Source organism: Mustela nivalis (assembly GCF_964662115.1).
Source record: "Mustela nivalis genome assembly, chromosome: 9".
Lineage (NCBI taxonomy): Eukaryota > Metazoa > Chordata > Mammalia > Carnivora > Mustelidae > Mustela > Mustela nivalis.
In genome coordinates, this window is record NC_139028.1 from 118,095,764 (window position 1) to 118,117,789 (window position 22,026).

The following is a 22,026-nucleotide window of genomic DNA, read 5'->3' on the forward strand; positions in this document are numbered from 1 at the left end:
AGGCCGGGAGCCACTTGTTGGCTTACGTTGTTCCTGAAATGTGTGGGTGTCGGCGAACCCAGGGATCTCCCGCTAGCAGATTTCCACTCGTCTCTAGTCCATCACTAGAGCGGGCTCGTTCTGTTCCCCCTGTGCAGGCCTCGTGCCGGGACACGGGGGCGTCTGACGGGCCCCTCTGCAAGCCCCTAGACTGGCAGGCCAGGCGAGGGAGCACCAGGGCTGGAACCTAGGAGGGATGAGGCGCCAGGGCAGGGGAGAGAGGGCTTCCCAAGACACCGGGCATCTCTAGCTCGGGTGGGAGGCCGAGGAGAGGCGGCCGTCTCAGGGGCCCGTGGGCCCACACGCAGGGCGCTCCTCCGCCTTCTCCATTTCCCCTGCTGGGGCTGCTCCTACCCCCTCCGGGCCCTCTTCCTAGGCCACCAGAAGGGCCTCAAGCTGGGGGCGGGGGGCATCCCAAGAGTGGTGCTGAGTCCTGGGGTCAGGTGGGAGATGATTTGCAGGTGCCGATAGGAGCACACCCCAGGGGCTGGCTTCAAAGTCGCTTCTCTGAGCCCCCGACACCAAAGGCAGCGAGCTCAGCGGGTTGTGAACATTGAAAAGGGAGGGTCCCCAAAGGGTCCCTGGGTCTCTGGGTCACCTGCATCTCTCGGCTTTCCCTTCTCAGGGTCCCAAAGGCAGGTGGGGGCCAGACCACCCTGCCCCCAGGCAGTCGAGCAGTGTACAGGGCAGGAGGGAGGTGACCGCTGGTCACAGTCCCACAGAAGGTACCCCCGCTTCCCAAGCCCCCAAGCGTTCCTGAGAATGGCACGTTGGGACTGTCCAGAGGCCTCAGTTTCCCCACCTAGACAGAAGCTCATAGAGGCACGTCCCTCCTGATCAGACTGGCCAGTTGGGAGGGCCCTGTGGAAGTGAACGTGCCCTCTGCCTCGAAGCAGACCCTCCCGCTCCCCCTGGAGTGCTCTGCGAGGGCTGGGGTTTTTCCACTGGCCTCCCTCTCAGCCCCGCTGGGTCCTCTGCCTGACCCCAGCATGCCCAGGCCCCAGAAGCACAGACTCCCCGTCGCAGTCGAGCGAGCCCGCGCGCAGACGGGTGCCCACCCCTCCCTCACACAGGAGACCTCAAAGGGAAGCAGGAAGCAGCGAGCCTGGCTGACCCCAGCCGGCAGGAGAAGTCCCGACTCCTAGCCGAGCCCGGGGCCCCACGGCTGGGGATTTTCCACCCCATCAGGATTTCCGCAGGACACCCCGACTCTGGCCTTTGAGACTCCTCAGGAACAAGGTCTGGACGGGATCTTCCTGGGCCAGGTGGCTTGGGAGCGTGGCCGGGGACCCCCTGTCCTCGGTCTCCCCAGGCTCTGCTGACTGCTGGTTCATTTGTGTCCGTACACCACCCTAGGCTCTGGGACCTGGTTCCCAGAACAGCCCCAGGGTGGGCAGGAACACAGCTGGATAGCTGGGCCCTTGGGGGGGGTGCGCTTAGCTAAGCCCCGCGGAGCTGGGCTGTCCAGCCTGCATCCCACCGCCATCAGGGAGCCCAGCATTCCTGCACACTGCGCATCCAGTGGGCCAGGCTGGGGTCGGGTGGCTCCAGGGGCCTGTGTGTCTCCTGTTCAGGACATCAGTGTCACTTTCTGGGGTCCCTCTCTACCTGTTGCTGAGACTGCCAGGTCTCCACCCTGAGCTCCGACTCCCACCCCAGCGAGCGGCAAGGGGTCCCTGGAGGAGGATCGGGCACATGGGTGTTCCAGAGGCTCTCCTAAACCTGGGTTGGCCTCTAGGCCAGCCAGGGTGGCCATACCCCAGGGTTTGCCGGCCAGCGGGGAGCGCACCCGCGGCCCTTTGGCTGTTGGGCGGGGGTGGGCTGAGGAGACCAGGCTTTATCGCCAAAGGCCGCTAGCCCTGGGGTGACCCTGGGGCTGAATGAAGCATCCCTCCACACATACACGTCTGCCATCAAGGTGGGGACCGACGTCTGGTCCAGCAGCCGGGCTCTGCACCGCCCGGAGCTCAGCCTAAGAGCAGACGCGCTCATGTGGAAAGTGCTGGCAGCGAGGCTTGCGATCTGGTTACAGCAGCTGTGTTCGCGGCAGCAAGCGGCCCAGCACTGGGAGCTGTTGTTCCGGGCTCGAACGAGGCTACCCTGGGGGTGGGTGGGGGTGTCTGTTGGTGGGAAGTGTTTCAAAACAATCACAGAAACTTGGCAGGCAGGGGCTCTGGGCGTTAGGATCTGGGTCTCCTGATCAGGGGCTGGGGGACGCCCCGCCACGCCCAACCGAGCATGTTCCTGCCCCGGCCAAGCCTGGTCCGCTGGAGTCTGGGGTCTGGCCTCCCAGGCCAACAGCATTCCTGGGGTGGGGACCTTTGTCGCATGCATCCCCAGGCCTGAGGAGGGTCATATAATGTCTGGACGGAGCCGCTGGGGGGCTGGAGGGACATGGGGTGGGCAGGCACAGCTGGGTTCTCAGGGAAGCACGAAAACCCAGAATGAGGCCTTGAGACGGGTTGAAGGCCCACACTTTGCCATCGACACTGACCCAGCGCCCTTCTCTGCTCCGCCGTCCGCCTGACTGCCCGGAGCCTGAGCGGGACTAGAGCGAGCCCCACCCGGACTCTCCCGGGAGCGGACCGAAACCCGCAGTACGCACGCTTTGCCCGTGGTACTCAGGTGCTCTGGCAGGCTCGTCCATAGGGACCACGTGGCCTCCCCTAGCCCAGGTGATGGCCGAGCCCCTGGTGTGCCGCCAGGAGGCCGTCTAGGAACCGCCCTTCTCCCGAGTCAGCCATAAGCCCCCAAAACCCAGTCTGCAAGGCCTGAAGCCCACATGGGGTTTCTGAGACTCCAGAGTCTAGGAGGGGCCTTTGGGCCCTTGAGGGCTTATGTCCCACCCCGCGGCGGCCACAAGCTCTGGTTACTCTTGTGGTGCCTCCCTGCGCAGGGCCTGTCAGGTGGGAGGCACATGGGGTTTCCTGCCTGGGGTTCAGGTCTGTGTGCAAGGGGACATGCCGATACCAGTCCGAGCTGTCCCAGGAGGCACCCGTGTTCAAGCCAGCAGTGAGAGGGACCTGGGAGGCTTGTCATGGGTGACAAGCAGCAGGACCTTAAAAAAACGGAAGCTGCTCCACTCCCAAGTCTGCTGGAGTGACCCCGTATCCTGTGTGGGTCAGGAACACAGGGTGCCCTGATAGAAAATCTGCATCCTGGGGAGCTCCCTGGAGGAGGCTGGCTCCGGGCCTGCCTTGCGGGGAGACCCCAGCCCTGCCCATGACCGGAGCAGCCCACAGGGCAGAGTAGGAGGCAGCCGGTTCCCAGGCCCCTTCTAGAGCGGCCCTCCCCCACTCCTGGACCCCGTGGCCACCAGCTCCCCACCTGGCTGGCCAACCTCTTTTTCTCCTGGGAGAGCTCAGCCTCGGCTTCGGGGCCACCGACGCAGGACTTGCCTCCCTGCCAGAGTCACTGCAGGGACACCAAGAAAGCAGACCTAGTGCTTTTCCAACACCTAACAGTGGAAGTGGAGAAAGAGAAGGGAGGTCAGCTAGAAAGTTCTGGAACGCGGTCTACCAGAGGAGCCTGTTTCCCAATGAAAGAGGAGGCTGCGGGGAAGCTGAGGAATCTGCAAGGGCAGAGCCCACGTGACCCCGGGGTTGGCCCGGCAGTGGGTCCCGGGTCCCCTTTCTGCACGGCTGGGCCGCCCTACAGGAGAGACATGGCGACAGGACTGGGGACGTCGCTGCAGCCACGGCAGCTCCCCTCTTGTTCAGTTCGCCGGTCCACCCAGAGGGCAGGGGCCATGGCTGGTGAGCGGACAGCTGCCTGCCTGCTGGCGGAGGCGGCCGGCCCCCGCGGGCACTGCTCTTCCTGCGCCCGGCGGCGTGCCCCGTTCTCAGGGGAAAGGCCCTCTCGAGAGCCGCTCTGAAAGGCCTCCCGAGCGGCCGGACCAGCTAATGAGTTATTTGCTCTAAACAATGTCTTGATAAAGGGGACGGAGGGAGTTAGCCGGTGTTGACGAAGGAGACGCAGGGTTGCCAGGGAAATGCTCCTAAGTGGACAGAAAGAAAAGACAGTCGCCGCGTCCTGTCTGACTAGGAAAAAGGCCGCGGAGCGCGCACCTCTGGCCGGCTTTTGTGTTTGTGTTTGGAAGAGACAGGCGGCCGCGAGTGTGGGGCCGCGGCGAGGACGCCCACAAAGCGGATGTGTGCGGAGCCCGCGGTGGCCGGGGCCCAGGTGGCCGGCTGGGCGCTCGCCCCGGGAGACGGCGCAGAGGGGCCCCCGGGCCAGGGCGCGGGGGGCGCGAGCGGCTCCCGGTGGCGGCGGAGTCGGAGTCGGAGAGCGGCCGGACGGAGCCCTGCAGCGCTCCCGGGCTCGCGCCGCAGTCGGGGGCTCTCGGGTCTCTAACTCCTGCTCCGGGATAGAAATCTCTGCGTCTGTCAGCCGCCCCACATGTTTGCCCAGAACGGAGCAGAACTGTCTTTGATGGAATCACAACACGATTCCTGCTCTCGCTTGACCCGTCAGAGCCCTGGGGCAGCCTCCGCAGGCCCTAGTGCCTCGCGTGGAAACCCTGGCCTTGGCGAGGCTCCCCTTGCAAGCTGGAACACCCCTGCGCGTCCTCAGGCCCGGGGGCTGGGGATCGCCGGGGCCGCCCCTCCGCCCCTCACCTTCAGCTGTCACCCGCCATGTCCCAGCCTGCCGGGGGGTCCCATTCCTGACGCCGGTCCCTCCCCTCACCTCCTGAGCTGCGAAGTACCCTGCGGACGGGAGGGTCGAAAGGCCCCTGGTTCTCAGGCCGGCAGGAGGAGGCCTGCCATGGGGTGTGGGGGAAGGCGTCCTCTCTGCCGGCAAGACAGAGCTCTGAGCCCAGCCTGGTAGCAAGGAGACTCTGGCCTCTGCGCGCGCAGCCCCTGAGCCCCTCCCAGGTGCCCCCACCGTCCTCGCGGGAGCGTCCCCCAGCCTCAGTTTCCCGATCTGTGAAAGCCGGAGTGGCCTGTACATACTAGGCCCCCAGAGGGTCGTCGTGAAGGCACCTGATTTCCCTCACTTCCAGGCCGGCAGCAGAAGGGACTGGGCCTGGGGGGAGGGGTTCTTTGTGATCAGAGACCTTGGGTCGACTCTGGACTCACAGCGGCCACGGCCAGCGGAATGTGACCAGAGCCCTGCAGGAAGGGCAGGGGCAGGGGAGCTCCAGAGAGTGTCCCCAGGCCGTGCCGAGGCCTGCCGCAGGCTACGTGGCAGCGGCCCGGCCCGGCCCCCACCTGCCTCGCTTACTCATTCACTCTTGCTTCATCAAACATTCACAGAGGGGCCGTGAGGGGCTCCACATGGATTAAGCCCGAAGATAACGACACTGAGCCAAAAGGTCTGCTTCTGCCTCCCCCGGCCCCTCGCGCTTGCCGGAGACGGCCAGCGAGCCCTTGAGCACAAACAAACAGGCAGTTATCCATTAAGAATGGGGGGTGGGGGGTGGGGTTCTCAGTGGCCCAGTCTGCGGGAGCGACATTTCAGCCAAGACCCAGAGGGTGCGTCTTTCTCTGTCTGGGGTTAGGCGACAGGGTCTGGGGAGCTTGGCCTGTTTCAGATGATACCGGGGACAGTGGAGGAGCCGCCGCGACTCGGTGAGATCCACCGCTCAAGGGCACCATGGGCTTGGTGACCCTGGGCCCTAGCCTGAACCTTTCAGGCCTCAGGTGGATCATATATAAAACAAGAGTGATAATACTCCTGCATCAAGAGCTGCCCCGATGGGCAGATGAGTGAAATCGTGTTTAGAAAGCGCAGCGCCTGGCTGAGGGGAGTCCAGTACTCTGGTTCTCGGAAGACTATTCCTTACCTCAGAGCACGTGCGGGGCCCGTGAGTTTTCCCTTCGCCCAGATGGCAGTGCCGGGCCTCCTTGGGAGCACCTGGCTGCCCGGGGAGCGCAGACCAGGCCCGCAGAGAGAGCGGGGACTGGCCTGCCCAGCTCCCGCTGGCCCCCGGGCCTGCACGGGGCCTGGGGTGCTCATGCACCCCCTTCCTGGCTGGAGAAGAGAGGCGTCCACCTTCCGCTTGCAGGACATCGTGCCGAATGTTCTCAAAGCTTCTCAAAGCTCTGACAGCCTGGCTCCTGCACGAACCAGCCCTGGGGGCCGATGTTATAGACTGGACCTGCCCCCTTGCCCTTAGCTGAGTATGTGTGTGTGTGTGTATGTGTGTGTGAAGGTCGGGGGCTGAGCAGGGGACAATTAGAAGCCTCCAGAAACATGAAAGGCAAGCTCCTTACAGGCTTTGGGGGTTGGCCCAGCCTGGACCACATGGGGGTCTTTGTGAAGCCCCATATCCCATCAAGGTAGCCTGAGGCCAGGAAGGTTGGCTGACCCCACCCCTCCCCCTAGAACTTTCATGGGATCCCCATTCTTCATCTGCAGCTACCCCAGCTCCAAGAACCCATCCTCTCCGTGAGGGTGAGGAGGGAGCTCGACTAAGGGTCACATAGCTGGAGGCAGACGGGGCTGGGTGGGCTGGTGGGGAGACAGGAGGCCCTGGGAGTCCTGGCTCGCCTCGCCGTCCCCAGAGGACGGCCCCCGGGCTGCCCCCACCCCCCGGCGGTTCCCTGAAGCCCCGCTTCTACCCCCCAGGGAGCTCACTTGCTTCCTTCTACTCCACTCTTCATGAGACGTCAGCGATATAAAAGGACATTCTTTCTCTGCCCGGCTAGTATTCAGAAATGGAGCTGTTGTCCAAGAATGCTCTCACAAGAAGGCAATCCTGCCGATGGTGACCGCATGGGTGAATGGGGGGGGACGCTGAAATAAGCGACGCAGGAGGACACAGGGTGACACCAGTCACATGAAGTGTCCAGAGCCGTCAGACCGCAGCGGGCGAAGGCCTCGGAGGTGGCAGGTGGGCTGGGGGCCGGTTCCCCCGACCCCTGCGCAGAGGGTCAGCCCTGCAGGATGCGTGGGTCCGGCGCGGGGGACTCCAGGGAGCGGCACTGCACAGTGTCGTCCACAGGCTGCTGGGAGGGCAGGTCTGGGGGAAGTGCCCGTCTAAAATAGTAATGATGCTGACGATAACAGTGCCAGTGAGAGCGGCAGCGAGACGGAACTTGGGGAGCTCACGGTCGCTTTAGGGCGGAGAACGCGGGGACCGCCTCATGGGCGCGCGCTTCTCCCCAGACTTCACCTGCGGACACGTTACTGACGTACAGATCTGGTCTGTCAGTCGTACCGCAATAAAGCAGCTTCAAAAGGGAAATGAAAAGCAAAACAAAAAATTCTCACAGAAACTTTGCTGTGAGAGGCTCATTTAAAGTGATCCACTTCTGGATGAAGGCGCCCAGAGCCGCCCTAACAGAGCCGGAGCCCCACGGATGGCCACACCTCTTCCCTCCATGAGAACCCCAAGACCCCGCTAAAAATCGGCTTTGAAGATCCAAGCCCGAGCAGCATCACACCAAGAACGCGCGTGGACACCAGGCAGCCTGGGGGGTCTCCAGGGAGCCGTGTGGGGCGCGAGCCCGTCGTAGGAGGTCCTACAGCCTCGGTCCACTTACAGAGTATTCTCGTCAGGACAGACTCGAAATGCAGAACAGATGGGTGGCTGCCGGGGGCTGAGGACACGGCGGGGTGGGAGGGAGTGCTTACGGCTGAAGGGGTGACATGAGAGACTGTGCGGGTGACAGGAGCGGCCCTGGGTCACTGTCTGGATCCTGCTGGCGATCTGAGCCTGTGGTCTGCAAGATGTCGGGGGGGGGGGTGCGTGGGTAAAGGACACGTGGCATCAATTATCCCTGATTGCATGTGAATCTGCAGTTATCTCAAAATAAAAAGTCTAATTAAGAAAATCATGATTCCCATGCTAAAAAAATCAACAGTCCTAAAAATACCCAATAATGAATTTTAAAATGTACAGAATCCGTACAAAGGGCTGAAAAATATTGAGGGATATTACAGCTGTCTTGAACAGAGATAAACGTGCATGTGGCTAGAAAGGCTGTTTCTATAAAAAAAGATGTATTCTAAGTTCATCTAAATCGATCGCAGCTTCCATAGAAAATACCAAGAGAATGGAGAGGGTCACACACACGGGTACATGCTTTTTTAAAAAATCAGACATGTCGATTCCAAAGTCTGTAAGATTCTGAAAAGGCATCACCTGGAGCTCCCTGGGGCAGCCTGACCCCTACCCCCTACCCCCCGGGCTCTAGAGGGGCCACGGGTTTTAAAGAGCACCTGTCCTCTCAGACGGGGTCGTGCGTGTGCATAGTGCTGCTTTCTGCAGCCGAGCCTCCTGGTTCAGGCTCCCTCCCCAGCGGCCTCGGCAGTACCTGCAGGCAGCGGCCTAAAGCTGGGAAGGGCGCACACCAGCACACCAGCCGTGGCCGGCACTGGAGCCTTCCTGTGTGCTTTGCGCCGGGGTCCCTTCTATCCCCCGAGCAGTGCCCCGGAAGGCACGCTCTCTCGTCATCCCCGTTTTACAGATGGGGAGCCCGAGACCCTGGCCAAGGGTTTGAACTTGGGCTGTGGCTCCAGATCTGCCTGGATCTGCCTGTAAGCGTGACCTCTTATTCCCGACTCAGTAAAGGACAATGCCAGGCAGGGGCGCAGGGGGACAGGGGACGAGGGGCAGCCTTCCTCTGGGCTGGTTTCATCAGGACAAGGCTGGAAGGCTGCACTGGGTCTGGGAACCCAGACCGGACAAGGAGATGGTTCCTACTCTCCAGGGTGGGACGTGGAGACCTGCTGGCCGGCACGGTTGTCACAGCACCCCAGCCCTCGGGCTGTGTGAGCGAGCCCAGGAAGAAGCTCGCACTCCAGCTCCTTGACATTCCTAGTTACCCAGGCGAGGGCTCAGCCCCAAACCCTCGGCTTCCTGTTAACTCCAGAGCGAATCCTGCATCTCCATCTGAAGAACGTTCTGATCCAAGGCCATACCATGGATTCCCTGGTCGGCGGCACCAGGTGGCTTTCCAGTAATAGGAATGGGGGGAGCCCGGCCCCACTGACAAGTGCATCGTACAATTCCCAAGTCAGACCCCCCACGCCTGGCCTCTCCCCGGGCCCATCAGCCGTCCAGGAGGCCGTCTACAAGCAGACACAGAGGACAGGAGAGTCTGATCAGTCCGTGGAGAGAAGGTGACGTGCTGTAGCGACTCATGCTGAGACCACCAGGTAGACGCACAGGAAACACACCGCATTTAGTGATTTCTTGCACCAAACCCAGAGGAAGCTCTATTTACATGTAAAAAAGGTGGAGCACAGATAGCAGGAGTGAATCCACGAAAACAGTCTCACGACGAGGACGTTTTTTCAAAATGTACAGCCAGGACCGACCCCAAGTCACAAAAGATTGCCAAAGTTCACATCAAAATTTTAAATTCCCACCCGCAGAAAAACATTATAGAGACTAAAAGACGAAAGAAAAATTGGTGCAAAATATGTTTGACACATGCTGACTACCTATAAATCAGCAAGAGACCTTCAAGAGCCGAGAGTATGGGAAGATGGAACCCAGAACAAAAAGACATGTTGTTAGTTATCGGAAAAGATAAAGCCCTCATTCATAATAGAAGACACTGACATCAGAACTCCAGCAGGGCATTCTCGTCCAGCCGATGAATGCAGATAAAAGCCGAGACTTGGTCTGCTGGGGACGGTGTGGGCGGGGGCGCAGGACACACTGGGCCGCGCTCATGGCCATGGCCGCACGGAGCTGCCTTCCCGGGCGTGAGGACGCACGGAGCCGCTTTCACGGGTGTACGGACGTATGGGGCCGCTGTCGTGGGCACACGGGCTGCTGTCACGGATGCATGGACACACGGAGCCGTTTTCGTGGGCATAAGTACAGACAGGGCCGCTGTCAATGGGCTCATGGGCCCCTGTCACAGGCACAAGGACACGGAGCCGCTCTCATGGGCATAAGGCCGTGAGGGTCACTGTCACAGGCACACGATGCTGCACCCAGGGGCCTGCCTCTGGTTTCCTACTTCATTCGCTGTGCCCTGAGCAGCCCATGTCGGCGTACCGGCCTGGATGGTCTCTCCACCTGGGGACGTGTTTACCTCTGCCCCGTCTCTGCTGGAGTCTTTGGTTTCACTTCCCGGGACCTCATGAAGTCTCACATCTGGCGAGACTCACAGTTCCCCTCTATAGTTGATTCATTTTGTAGCGTCCTTGTTTGGTGCGGGGCAGCCTAGAAAGAGACCTTGCAGACAGAGCTGGAGCTGGGGTGAGCCCCGGGAGGAGACGGACAGTGTTCGGTGGCGAGAGATGCGCGAACTTCGTAACCGGGCGGTTCCTTAGTGAACCTCCGAGGGGTTAACGGCGGGCTTCCGCGGCCCCGTACGCCCATCGATGGGGGCTGCTCTGCACTCGCGGGACAGTGGAACGTCCGCAGCTGTCAGTGAGAGGGAGATGCGCTCCGCGTCTTACTCCAGACCCAGCCAGAACACCCGGCCATCTTGCCTTTGAGCAGTGCGCGCTGGGGCCACATGCCTACCAAGAAATGAGTGGTGGACTTGCTTGAAGCAGGACGCCCATGGTGAGGTGTGCAGCTCGGCAGGGTGGCCAGGGCTCTGTCCTCTTGGGGCCACTGTGTGTCCCTGCTGGCCTCCCCGCCAGCTGCAGGCAAGTCATGCTGCCCTCCACCCGACCCGGCGTCCCTCAGGGGCCCACCCCTACATCTGAGGATGGAAAGCTTGCTGACCAGCGCCACCACCCGTCCCCCCAGCCCGACTCCTCAGCCTCCTGACGGCCCTCCCAGCCCACCATCTGCATGCCTCCTCTCGGGGAGGAGGGGCGTCCGTGTTCACCGGCATTGAACCGATGCCGCAGGGACCAGAGCCCCTATAAGCACAGCCCCGCGCGGGGGCAGCCCATGGCAGTGGGCTGAGAGCTGTGGCCACGCACACCAATCCTGGAAGCAGCAGCTCGGGACCCCAGTGCGCCGGACCCCAGGGCATGGGACCCAGTGCGCCAGACCCCGCACGTGCATGTGCGCCCACGTGCCTGTGCGCACGAACACTTGATGAAAGTGCTTCTCGGGGGTGCCACCCTGTGTGCATCCACCTCGTCTGGGCAGCCTCAAAAGATGTGGGGCACACTTGGCCATCTGCTCCAAGAAGGGGAACTGCAAACAGACACGCACACCATGCGGTTGTGCGTGGCAATCGGTGGTCCACGTCAGGAGAGGCGTAGAGACCCCCTCCCTCGTGTAAGAGCCGTCGGAGGAACGGAGCGGAGACCGCGAACCGTGCTCAGCTCTAGGGCAGGAAACATGGGAATCCGGCGCCGGGCGGGACAGCCTGAATTTTCAGGACGGCCTCTTGTGGGCTCTGACTGTGCTCTGCTGCGCGCGCGTGTGTAAAGCCTGGTTTAGTGGGATTAGTACTGGTTGTGCACGATCGCGAGAGGTAAGGCCTGGCGCGGCGTGCGGGTGCTGGCCGGGCAGTGAGCAGGCAGCCCTGCGCCGGGGGCTGGGGCGCCTGCCTAAGAGGCCGCCCCACCGCCCGCTGCTGTGGGCTCTGGTTCATGTCAGTCCGAGGAACAGGGGCTGCTCCCGCACAAAGAGGTTTTTGACAGCACAAGGCAGAACCAGAGGGAGAGCAGACCCCGGGCAGGCTCCCAGGGAGCCCACCCCCACTCGGATGGGAAGGGGTGCCCTCCAGCCCTCTGCAGAGCCCCAGGCTCTCCTCGAAACGAGATGCTGCGTGGGCTCTGTCCCGCGGGCTTGGGAGAGGAGGGATTCTTCCAGAAACCAGTGAGTACGAGTAGGGCGCGCTCTGGCCACGGCGTCTCTGGAAAACTCTCGAGTTTTATGTAACTCGTTCCCGGCTTCAGGGGACTGTTGACTTTGATTCGCGCGGCCATGACAACACAGCCTGTTTTCCAATTGATCTGCCCCACGTCTGGGTTCACTGAAGTATTTCCTAGCGCACAGTCACATTTTAAACTTTTTTTTTTTTTTTGAAAAAGGAAAGAATAAAGCTGGAACGCGGACCTATCTCACCACCCTGCCTTTCTTTTCTGCTAAAATTTGGCTTTGGGAGGAGCAAGTGATCCCCGCTTCTGAAATGGCACTGGCCAGGCACCTCTTGGAACCTGCGTTCTCTGGGGAAGCGACACAATGTTGACCGAGGAGCCCCCACCCCACCCCGGGCACTCCTCGACCGGGCACTGCCCCCACTGGGGCAAGGGGGCCTTGACGGTGAGGTCCCTGGCTCGCTCGGGACATGTCCGCACCCGGCCTCCGCAGGGGCTCTGGCCTGGGCATCCCCGTCCCCCACCTGGGCGTGGGGAGGCCAACACGTGCCGCCGGCAGAGCAGCTGGGCGGGAAGCAGGCAGCCCAGCGCCCGCCACTGTGAGAGGAAACGAAGAGAAACCGCTCCAGTCAGCCCCACAAGCAGGCCTGGAGACTGCAGCCCGGGCGAACAAAAAGGACTTTTCAGACCCTGCGGCGTCCAGTGAGCGGCCGAGGCGCCCGGTGAGCGGCCGAGGTGCCCAGTGAGCGTTTTTTTTCTTTTTCTTTTTTTTCCCCTTCTTTCCTTTTTCTTTCTTTCTTTCTTTCTTTTTTTTTTTTTTTTCCAACAGCTATTAGGGTGACAAGCCTTTCCAAAGGCCGGCCGTTGGCGAAGGTTTCCAGGAAGCTGGTCTGGCACCAGGCTAGGATTGGAGCAACTTTAACAGAGTTAACTTCAGAAGGAAGGAATTGTCAGGGAAGGTTTAAGGCTCAGCAAACTTTTTGAATTATTTTGCAAAAAAGTCCTGGCTTTCAAATTCAAAGCCGTGTTTAGCCGTGACTGTGGGAAGCCAGAGCTTATTTCAAAAGACGCTGCTGCTGGCACGTTACTGAGCCCTCCCCTCCAGGTATCTGCCGAGACTCCCCAGGCCAGGCCCTGCGAGGGCCATCCGGTGCCTGGAAACACGGGGGTCACCTTCCACGTCCCCCCAGCACCCCTCCGCCCACGGGCCTCTCCCGCCTCCGGCCCCCGGGGCTGTGTGCACACACGCGCACACGCGCACACCTTCCCCAAGCAGGAAGCCGCCCTCTGCCAAGAGCGCATGGAATTCAGATTTCCAGAGAGTGTCCTTGGCCTCCAGCTCCACCAGCCACACACTGAAGAAAGGTCCTAGTGTGTGTGGCGGGGGCGAGAGAGAGGGGCCTCCATCTCGGCTCCCGTCTCTCTGGGCCCCAAGAAAAACCCACAGCTGGCTGCGCTCGCCTCAGCCGCACCCGCCTCAGTCGCATTCCTTCCCTTCCTGAGCCCACGCTGGGTGGCCCCACAGCCCCGCTTCGACACCTCCCTCCCCACCCGCGGGGAGACCGGGGCCAGGCCCGCGCGGGGCAGCTGGCAAGCACACGTGAGGGGGCCGCACCCCAGGCCCACGGTGGCCGGAAACCACGGAGGGGCCCAAGGGGCTGGGCACCCCAGCCGTGGCCTCAGCTGGCGGGAGCAGAGAGGGCGCCGGGCCCCCGGCAGCCCACCCCAGGCCGAGCGCCTCTCCATATCCCACCTGCAGACGATCCCCACACCCCCGGAGGGAGCACTGCCCCCTGCACCCGTGCCCCCCACCCCCATCCACGCCGGGCCGTCTGGGCCCTGAGATCTGGCATCCGGGGGAGTTAAACATTGACAGGCAGAGACCGACAGCGGCCCAGTAAATGAGACAAGTCCATGATCAGCCACACACGGTGGACAGGCTGGTCACGCTTAGCTTCTCTTTGACCCCAGTCACTGGGACCTTGCCACCTGCATGGCCGGGGAGCAGCAGGTGGGAAGCACGAGCCTCCCGCAGGCCATCGGAGTCACGGAGGCCCGTGCGCAGCAGGAGTTACGGCACTCGGGGCGGCCTGGCCCAGAAAGGGGGGTTGCTCCGGGGCCTGGCCGGTCTCCCCGGGGAGGAGCCTGTGGCTTTGCCGCCCAGGCCTCTGGGCCTGCAGCCCCGGGGCCAACTCTGAGCGCACCGGCTGGTGGCTACCCTGCCCTGTTCCTGCTGGCTGGGGTCTCCTGTCGTGGCCGGAGAGGCCGATTTCCCTGTCCCTTCTGGACAGCTTGGACCTCAGGGCTCGGTGTTCGTGTGATGCCTCAACTCCACCGGCCTCTCCTTCTGAGTGTGGCCCACAGTGGACTGAACTGGGGGGGGATGCTCTTCCTGTGTCCCTTGGTGGGGGGCCTGGTGTGATAGAAACAGCAGGGGAAGGAGCAGGCCACAGCCATGACCAAGGCCTCAAGGACATGCTCCCGCTGCTGTCCTAGTAGCCAGGGGCCTGGGGCTGGTGCGGGCTGCAGTACAGGTCCCACTAGGACAGATGGCCCCCACTGGAACCAAAGGAGCAGGCTCCAGGAGTCCCATGGCCTGGTCCCAGCTGTCCGCACCTGGCATGGCTTCTGGGCAGGGTCCCCTCATCTCTGCTGTCGGCCCCGTGTCCCAGGCTGTCTACCTCCCAACAGCCACAGAAGAGCTTCCCCTCCCCACCCACCAGCCCCCGGCCTGATGCAGCCCACTTCCAGCACAAGACAGGGGTAGATGGTAGAGAGCTGCCGCGGGCTGTGGGGGTCCCCAGGGAGGACACTCTGAACCCGGTGGATGGCCCCACCCCAGTCCCTACACACACACCAGCCAGAGTTCAGTCACGCCGGGAGCCCGTTTTCAGGGGTGTCCCTCCACCTGAGGCTGCCCCCACCTTGGAGTCTGGCCCCCTGTTCTTGCTGTGGTCTTGCCCCGCCGTCCAGGCCCCGTGAGCCCCCACCTGGAGCCCACCGGCTTGGCTGGGGGTTCCATGGGGTAGCTCAAGAAAAGAAAAAAAAAAACATTCTAGTGTTTTAAACTGGAAAAGGTTCCATTTGCTCCAACAGATTCTGAAACTGAGGCCGACGCAAATGCAAGACCACTGCCGGCAGGCCCGGAAGTAGGGAAGGAAGGAAAATCGCCCCTGGGCCCACGGGACACGGGGGGGACGAGACGACACAGGCCCACAGCAGCCTCGGCAGGGCCAGGCAGACAAGCAGGTTAAAAGGCTCGAAGCTAAAGGTCCAGCGTGACCTTACCTTGCACTTTATCCCCTAGATACGGAGCCTGGCTACCGGAGCAGTGGCGGGGGGCCTGGGGTCGGCGGCTGGGAGCTGCCTGCTTCCTGTCCAGGGGCTGGACTCTGTGGGCAGCGGGTCCGCAGCCAGGGCTGTGGGGGTGGGCCCTCAGCTCTCTCTCTTGGAACAGCCTCACCCCCCGCATCTTCCCCATGTCCTCTCCTGCCTGTGACGTGACCCCAACCTCTGCCTCAGTTTCCCCAGCAGGGCCCCGTAGGACAGCGTTGTGGCGAGAGTTAGACTTTGGAAGGCACAGCCTAGTCGGATCTTACGTGATGGTTCGGTTCCAAAGACCAATCAGGTAGAGTCAAAATGACCTTTGAAGATCCCTTGAATTGCCTCTTAAAAATCGCTTCCCGGAGCTGTGCGACATCCCCGCGGAGCTCCGCCGAGTGGCCTGCGCCCACTGAAGCGGAGCAGCTCTGGGCACATCCGGAGGGCGTCCCCGCTCCAGGCCAGCCTGCTCCCCAGTGTCTTTCGAGGGACTGCCTCTGGGGCTGCTGGGGTGGGCAAAGCAGACGTGGGCCCAGGGGAAGGGCGTTGGGGCGCCAGGGACGCTGGGGACACCGGGCTCTGGGGCCAGACTCTGTCCCTCTCCCTTTGCTTCCCTTTCTTCCCTTCCCAGATAGTGCCCCAGGCCTCGCGTGAGCCAACCGGACCCGAAATGGCGGAACTGTCAGACCTCTGCCCAGGAGACCGTCCTTGCCAAGGACCAGCAACTGGGGTGGCCTGTGCCCAGGACACCCACCCAGTCCCAAGAGGCCTGGCCCACGTAAAGGACGACCGCCTGGCCAGGGGCTCTGGGCCACCCCCAGAAGCCGGAAGCTCGGCCCGCCGCCCTGTGTCTCACGCATGCAAGTCGGCCTCACCCAGGAGACCCGGGAGCCCCCGAGCGGCCTGCGGGTCCATGAGGCCCCCTGCACTCCATGCACCACGGGGTCAGGTCCCCGGTGTGTGCAGAGTCCACTGGGCAGAGTTCCTGGAGGAAGCGGCCACAGAGAGACTCCAACCAAAGCGCACACTCTCCGTCCACGAGCTGCTCTCTCCAGCCCACGGGCCGCAGAAACACTGGGGGAGGCGAAGACTCAAGCCGGACGCCAGGCCCCTCGGCCTCCACTGGCTGGTGACCTCCCTGCCCCTGCATGCCCTCCGGGAGGCCTGGCTTCCCCCTCACAGCCTCGGGCTCCCCAGGAGAACATGCGTCTGCGACAGAGCCCCGGCTCGGCCTCTGCCTCTTGGGACAAGGCGAGGCTCGGCCCTCCCGTGCAGCACTCTCCAACCCGCCGTGACAGCTGTGGGTCCCAGCCAAGCGTGACACAGACACGTAGCCTCTGGGGACAGGAGCGCCCGGTGGCCAGCAAGCCTGGGAGCACGGCCGTCCTGGCTGGGCTGCCTGGGGAGCGGCCCCGGAGAATGGGGCCACGGCCATGCCTCCATGTCCTTGTTCACACGGGGCCGGGCAGGCAGGATGCCCGGCCCACACCGCCCCTCACTCTGCTGGCGGCTGTGGCGGCCTTGGCGGGTAGGCCCGACGGCGTACGGTGAGAATGATGGCAGAAGCACATCGGGGCACGTGTGGCCACCCCAGAGAGCGGGACGGAAGCTCAGGACTCTCCCTGTACCTCCCTGGGAGCTGGCCCCTTCCGTCACCACTGAAGGCTGTGGGCAGTCCCCGACTGCGGCCTGCGTTGGGGACAGGAACTCAAGGCTACACATGGACCCCATCCACATCCCACGGAGACCTGCGACCTGGCGCTTTCAGAAGCTCTCAGTGAAGTACAGGGTCCCCCCAAGTGAGGTATTGCATTGGCTAACGCAGTTCTCGGATCCGGGCCGGGCCAGACCCCCGACCCCACAGCCTCCACGGCTCACACCTGCACCATGAGGCCCATCTCCAGGGTCCACAAGAGGACGCCGAGGCTCGGAGAGGTGACTTGACTGCCGCAGTGCCCTCCAGGCCGAACGGATACACGCTGGCCGGGGTTTCCGGGAAGACAGCGTCTCCGGGCGTGGCGAACACCTGAGCACCAGCCAGTGGGACGTAAGAGTCAGATTGGCCACATGTGACCACAGTGCCAAAGCCTGCGGGACACGGTAAGGAGCGCGAGGGATGTGGGGGCCGGGGGCCATGGCTGCCAAGACCCACTACTGACCCACTATTGAGAAAATGCCGGCTGTCCCCACGCTCATCTGGGGAGACAGCCTGTACTGACAGGAGGCTTTCCGTGGGTGCTGGCCGCGGGGACGGACGGGGGCCACACAGAGACAGGCCAGGGGCGAGGCAGGGGACCTGGCTGGAGCCTTCTCAACCAGCTGTCCTGACCTACTACCAAACCCCAGCAGCGACGGAGCAAGGCTCTGGCGAGGAGGACATGCTGTGGTCTGAGCTGTGGAACGAAGCGGAGCCACGCGTGGACCATAGGCCGCGGCAGGGTGGCGTGGGGGTGGCGCGGAGCTGGGGGGGTGGTGGAAAGAGGCTGGCCTTGACCCTGAAGGCCGAGCCAGCCTGCGTATCCAGTGGGGAGAACACGTACCTCGACCCCAGCCTCACACGATGCAGAAATCGACTCCAGATGGAATCTACATGCGGAAGGTGAGCTCACGAAGCTTTAGGAAAAGCCAGCGGGTCTTTATGACCTTGGAGTAGTCCAAGTCTCTTTAATACAACGCGAGCAGCACCGGCCAGAAGGGAAACATCTGATTAACCGGGTCCCGTTGAGTTCACCTGCAGTTCTCCTGCTCAGCAGAGACGCCCCTCGTGAGAGGAAGGGCCGGCCCGCGGCAGGGCAGGGCGGGTGGTGGTTCTGCGTTGGGCGCGCCGCAAGCGTGTGCGGGCACGCGGGGGCACGATCGGCTCAGCCCCCCACGAGCCCTCCCCGGGACACAGGAGACAGACAGACGGAAGACAGAGCACGTGTAAATCGGCGAGGAGAGCTAGCCCCACGTCCGACGGGTCGGAGACGTGAGCATTTTGGCAAAAGACAACATCCGACCCAATAACACTGGGAGGGGTGCGGCGGCCGCCGCTGTGCAGTCCCCACAGACGATAATGCCAGGCTGATGGCGCGAGGGTGCCCTCACAAGCCGTGCCCGCAGGCTGGCGGCTGGGCGGGACTGGGGAAAGCATGTGCGCCCCTCCTGCGCCCCCACACCTAGGCAGATGTGCGCCGAAGTGCAGCCTGTGCAGCGGCCAGAAAGCCTGGATGGGGCGTTCTTAGCGCGGACGATAGCAGCCCGGCCTGGACGCAGTCCACGGGCCGTCTACAAGAGAACGGATAAACAGTGCCGGCCCTTCCCACGCCGGCGTGCCAGCCGCCCGGGGCGCGAGGAGCACCGCTCTCCGCAACCTCGTGCACGTCTCCCGGGGAGCCAGCCGGACGCAGGGGTGTGTGCACCGGGGCGTCTGTCTATGGAAAGTTCCAGAACGGGCAACACCAAGTGCTGCTGCCAGAAGCCAAGACGGGGGCGGCCGTCTGAAGGCGTGACAGAAGTGGGAGCACGGGGGCGTCCCGGCTACGCTCACGCGCCGGTGCTGAGACGGCGCTCATCCGCCTGTGGACCACCCCTCCGCCGGAACGCTGAAATGCCCTACGGGCAAGGACAGGCCTTTCTGGGCTTAACGGGAGAGCTGGACAGCCCAGGCCTAGAGAGGGGCTGGGCCTGGGCCCCACTTGGGCTTCCTGGCCATGCTGCCCTCGGGCCCCCTCCCTATAGGTTTGGGCCCGTGGGGGACCCGCAACCCCGGAAATGTCTCTGTGGCAACACCGGTGCTCTCCCTGAAGTCGTTTTCCCCTCCAGCTGCCTCTAGGGTATGGATGCCGCACCGTCCCGCATACCCTCCGACACTGCCCCTTGGGGACGGAGCCCTGACGCACGGACGCCCTGGACCGGGAGTTCTGGCCACAGCTGCTGAGGGAGCACGAGGCCCCCCACTTCCTCCGGGCCTTCTACCTGGACCGAGGGCCCGCTCCCCGGAGCCACGGCCTCAGGAGGCCGGCAGCATCCTCCTCCCGTGTTCAGACACAGGAAGTGAGGCTCCCAGAGGCTAGGGGCCCCCGGGGCCCGCCTGCAGCTGGGCCGGTGCGGGCTCAGGGCCAGGTGGAGGGCATCTGATTCCCAGTCCTGTCTCTTTCCCACTGAGCCACTCCGCCTCGCTTTTAATTCAATTAGGAGAACATTTAATCCCCCCGTGCATTTCAGAGCCGGGTTGGAGCTGGCCGGGGCTGGGAGGCTCCGATGGGGCCTGTGACTCACGCGGCCCCTTACAGCCCCCCGGGCGGGCTCCCACGGGGCTCCCTTGTCACCTCGTGCAGACAGAGGTGGTCTGGAGCTCCAGCAAAGACAGGACACCGGTCTGGAAAGACACACTGGTCTCATCTGTTCCTGGCAACCCCCACCCCATCCCCCAGACGCTGGCCCCGAGTGGCCTTCTTCAGACTTTCCCACCAAGGTTCGCAGGGTGAGAAGCAGAGCAAGGAGCATGGCCACTCGGCGAGGCGTGGAGCCTGGCGCTTCTGTTGGCCTCAGGAGGGAGCTGCAGCAGGCCCCAGGGTCCCCAAAACATCCCAGCCGAGCTGGGCCCGTCCAGAGACCTGGCCCCCCAGTCCACGGAGCTGAGCACAGGGCCGAGCCTGGTGACATTTGCCCCCGTTTCCAGAAGGCATGGGGCTGGCCATGGCCTCGCTGACAACGCAGAATTCAGGAGACGTTAGTGGTGATGTGGAGGAAAGCCAGGCCACAGCGGCCTTGTTGGAAAAGACACACTTGAGCGTTCTGGCAGGAGACTCGGCGGGGCCCGGGAGACAGCCAGAGACGTGGAGATTCTAATCAACGCACGCGGAGCTGGGTTTGCTCAAAGATGCGCAGGCTGTCCTGTCATGGGGCCTACAGGCTCACAGTTGCTGGGGAGGTGCTCATGGTCACCTTGTGGAGGTCCCCACGGTGCCCAGCCTCCCTTCCCTGGAAGGCTCCTGGTGCCCCGGGACCATGCAGATGCCCAGGGCGTCGGGCTCTGCACACCCCCAGCGGAGGAGGACGGGGTGGGGTGGCCAGTAAGCAGGAGCCTGGCCTCGCCCAGCCACGACGCCAGGACAGGGAGACAAGGGGGGTCCAGGCATCAATCCCGGGGGACGCTAGGCCGCAGTGTTCATTGCGGGCCTGGCCTCTCGCACCATCTGCCTGGGGTGTTCATGTCACCCGAAGGGACGGATGTGGACTCCCGGCTGGGCTTGGCTACCGTGGCAGCTAGGTGGCGGGGTGGGGGGTGCGGCAGGGAGCTTCAAAGACTTGGCTGCCGTCTCCCAAGGCTGCTGGGACCGGGTACCCAGGCCTCCCCTGTACGCAGACCCAACCAGAGCCACAGATCCCCGTGCTGAGGCCAGTTCTGACCAGCCCCACCATGCCCCGCCCAGGCCCTTGCCACCTTGTCTCAGGTGAGGCTTGCCTGGCCCTGGGGGAATCCAGCCTGCCTTGGGGCAGGAGCCACAGTCCTGGAGCTCCTTCTGGCCAGGGGCTCCAGGAGAGCCAGAGAGGGTGGGACCCCATGCTGAGGGCCGAGGCGGCTGGTACCGTGGCCCTGGCAGCCGGAGGACATGCTGCCTGGGCCTCCCCGGGGCGAGCACGGTGGAGGAGTCTGATGGGTGCCGATGAGGGACGAGGCAGTTTCCGACAGGGACACCACGTGCAGGGCACAGGGGCGCACACAGAGGTGGCCCTCCGTTCCTACTGTCCCACCGGTGGCCCTCCGTGGGCAGAAGGCAGGGGGCGGGGCAGGAGCCCGGGAACTCATCCCCACTCCCGTAGGGCTGCGGGGCTCCATCCTCTCTTGGCTCTCCCAGATGCCCCGTCTCTACCTTACACTTGCCCCTTGGAAGCCCTGTGGCAAGGCTCTGGGTGAGGGGGACACAGGTGCTGAGAGCTCCAGGCAGAGAGGGGCTCTGGAAAGGTGTGTGTGTCAGGCTGCGGCCCAGCACCCTGGAGCTGGGCAAGGGCCCCAGGGCTGCACCAAGACACTGGGGCTTGCTCATGGGGCCAAGACCACTCTGCCTCCGCAAGCCATGGAGTCCCGGTGACTCCCAGTTTGCACCCGGCTTGCTCGCCGGCCCCCGGCCCCCGGCACCCCCACCCCTGCCCCACCAATGGCTAGCAGGCCCCGGAAAGAAGAGCTTCGCCCAGCCCCAGGGACCTTCCCGTAATCAAGGCTGCAGTGACCTCACCTCCCTGGGGCCCAGCGGGTGGGGAGAGCTTGAGATGGAAACAAAATGTGTCTTTATTTATGCTTTTAATTTGAATTCTGGAACTGACCCAACGTGGTAATACAGTTAACCTCAGTAAAATGCTGAAGAAAAATGAATCTGTTTTTCAGTAACTGCCTCCCACCCCCTCTGCCCCCTGCAAGACCCCCCTGCAAGACCCCCGTGCACACACCAGGGCACGGGCCTCTGTCCCCTGTGCTGGGTCCACAGGGCTGGGTGACCTGTAGGAGCCTCGACATGGCCCCGAGCTGCTGGAGCCAAGTTTACTCAGGGGCACCGATCACCAGAAGCACCCATCACCAGGAGCACCGGTGAAGGTATGCAGCCTCAGCGCGGGCCCACGGGGCGGGCACGGCCCTGAACAGACGCCGTTCCCACCAGAGCCACCTGCTCTTCCAGCCACGGTGGGGTGGGGCCTCTGCCTGGCCTGCAGCCCTGGGGACACCTCAGTCCTAAGGGCCCAGCACATCTCCTTGAGCTTCTGCTTCTGTCCCACTGTCCCCAGCATGGCCCCCCAAGGCACAGTTCCCTGTGCCGAGGACACATCTGTTCAGGTCCCCCAGCAGCGACCATGGACTCTGCCCCGAGTGGACCATGGTGCCTTGACCTTCATCTCCCCATCACAGACCCGAGGACCATACCGGACACCTTGCCCCCCAGCCCCCCAGCAGTGGGTTTGCACCCCGCCACCACCTCTGGATGGGGCTGCTGG

The 22,026-nt window shown here is 63.3% G+C and overlaps 1 protein-coding gene and 1 long non-coding RNA gene across 11 annotated transcripts in view; one reads left to right on the forward strand and one right to left on the reverse strand.

Moving 5' to 3' along the window:
• Window positions 1–22,026, reverse strand: part of KCNQ1 (potassium voltage-gated channel subfamily Q member 1) — a 307,094-nt gene that overhangs the window by 142,960 nt on the left and 142,108 nt on the right. The window lies entirely within an intron of this gene.
• LOC309873507 overlaps window positions 1–22,026 on the forward strand; it is a 42,089-nt gene that overhangs the window by 11,304 nt on the left and 8,759 nt on the right. For 2 of the 5 annotated variants that reach the window (XR_014316387.1, XR_014316388.1), the window contains exon 1: window positions 8,181–17,154. The exons of 1 other annotated variant lie outside the window; for it this stretch is intronic. This is a non-coding gene — a long non-coding RNA (uncharacterized lncRNA). Of the gene's footprint in view, window positions 1–8,174; window positions 17,155–21,424; window positions 21,632–22,026 lie in introns of those variants that run through there. 2 more of the 5 variants (XR_014316386.1, XR_014316384.1) reach the window with 2 other exon arrangements.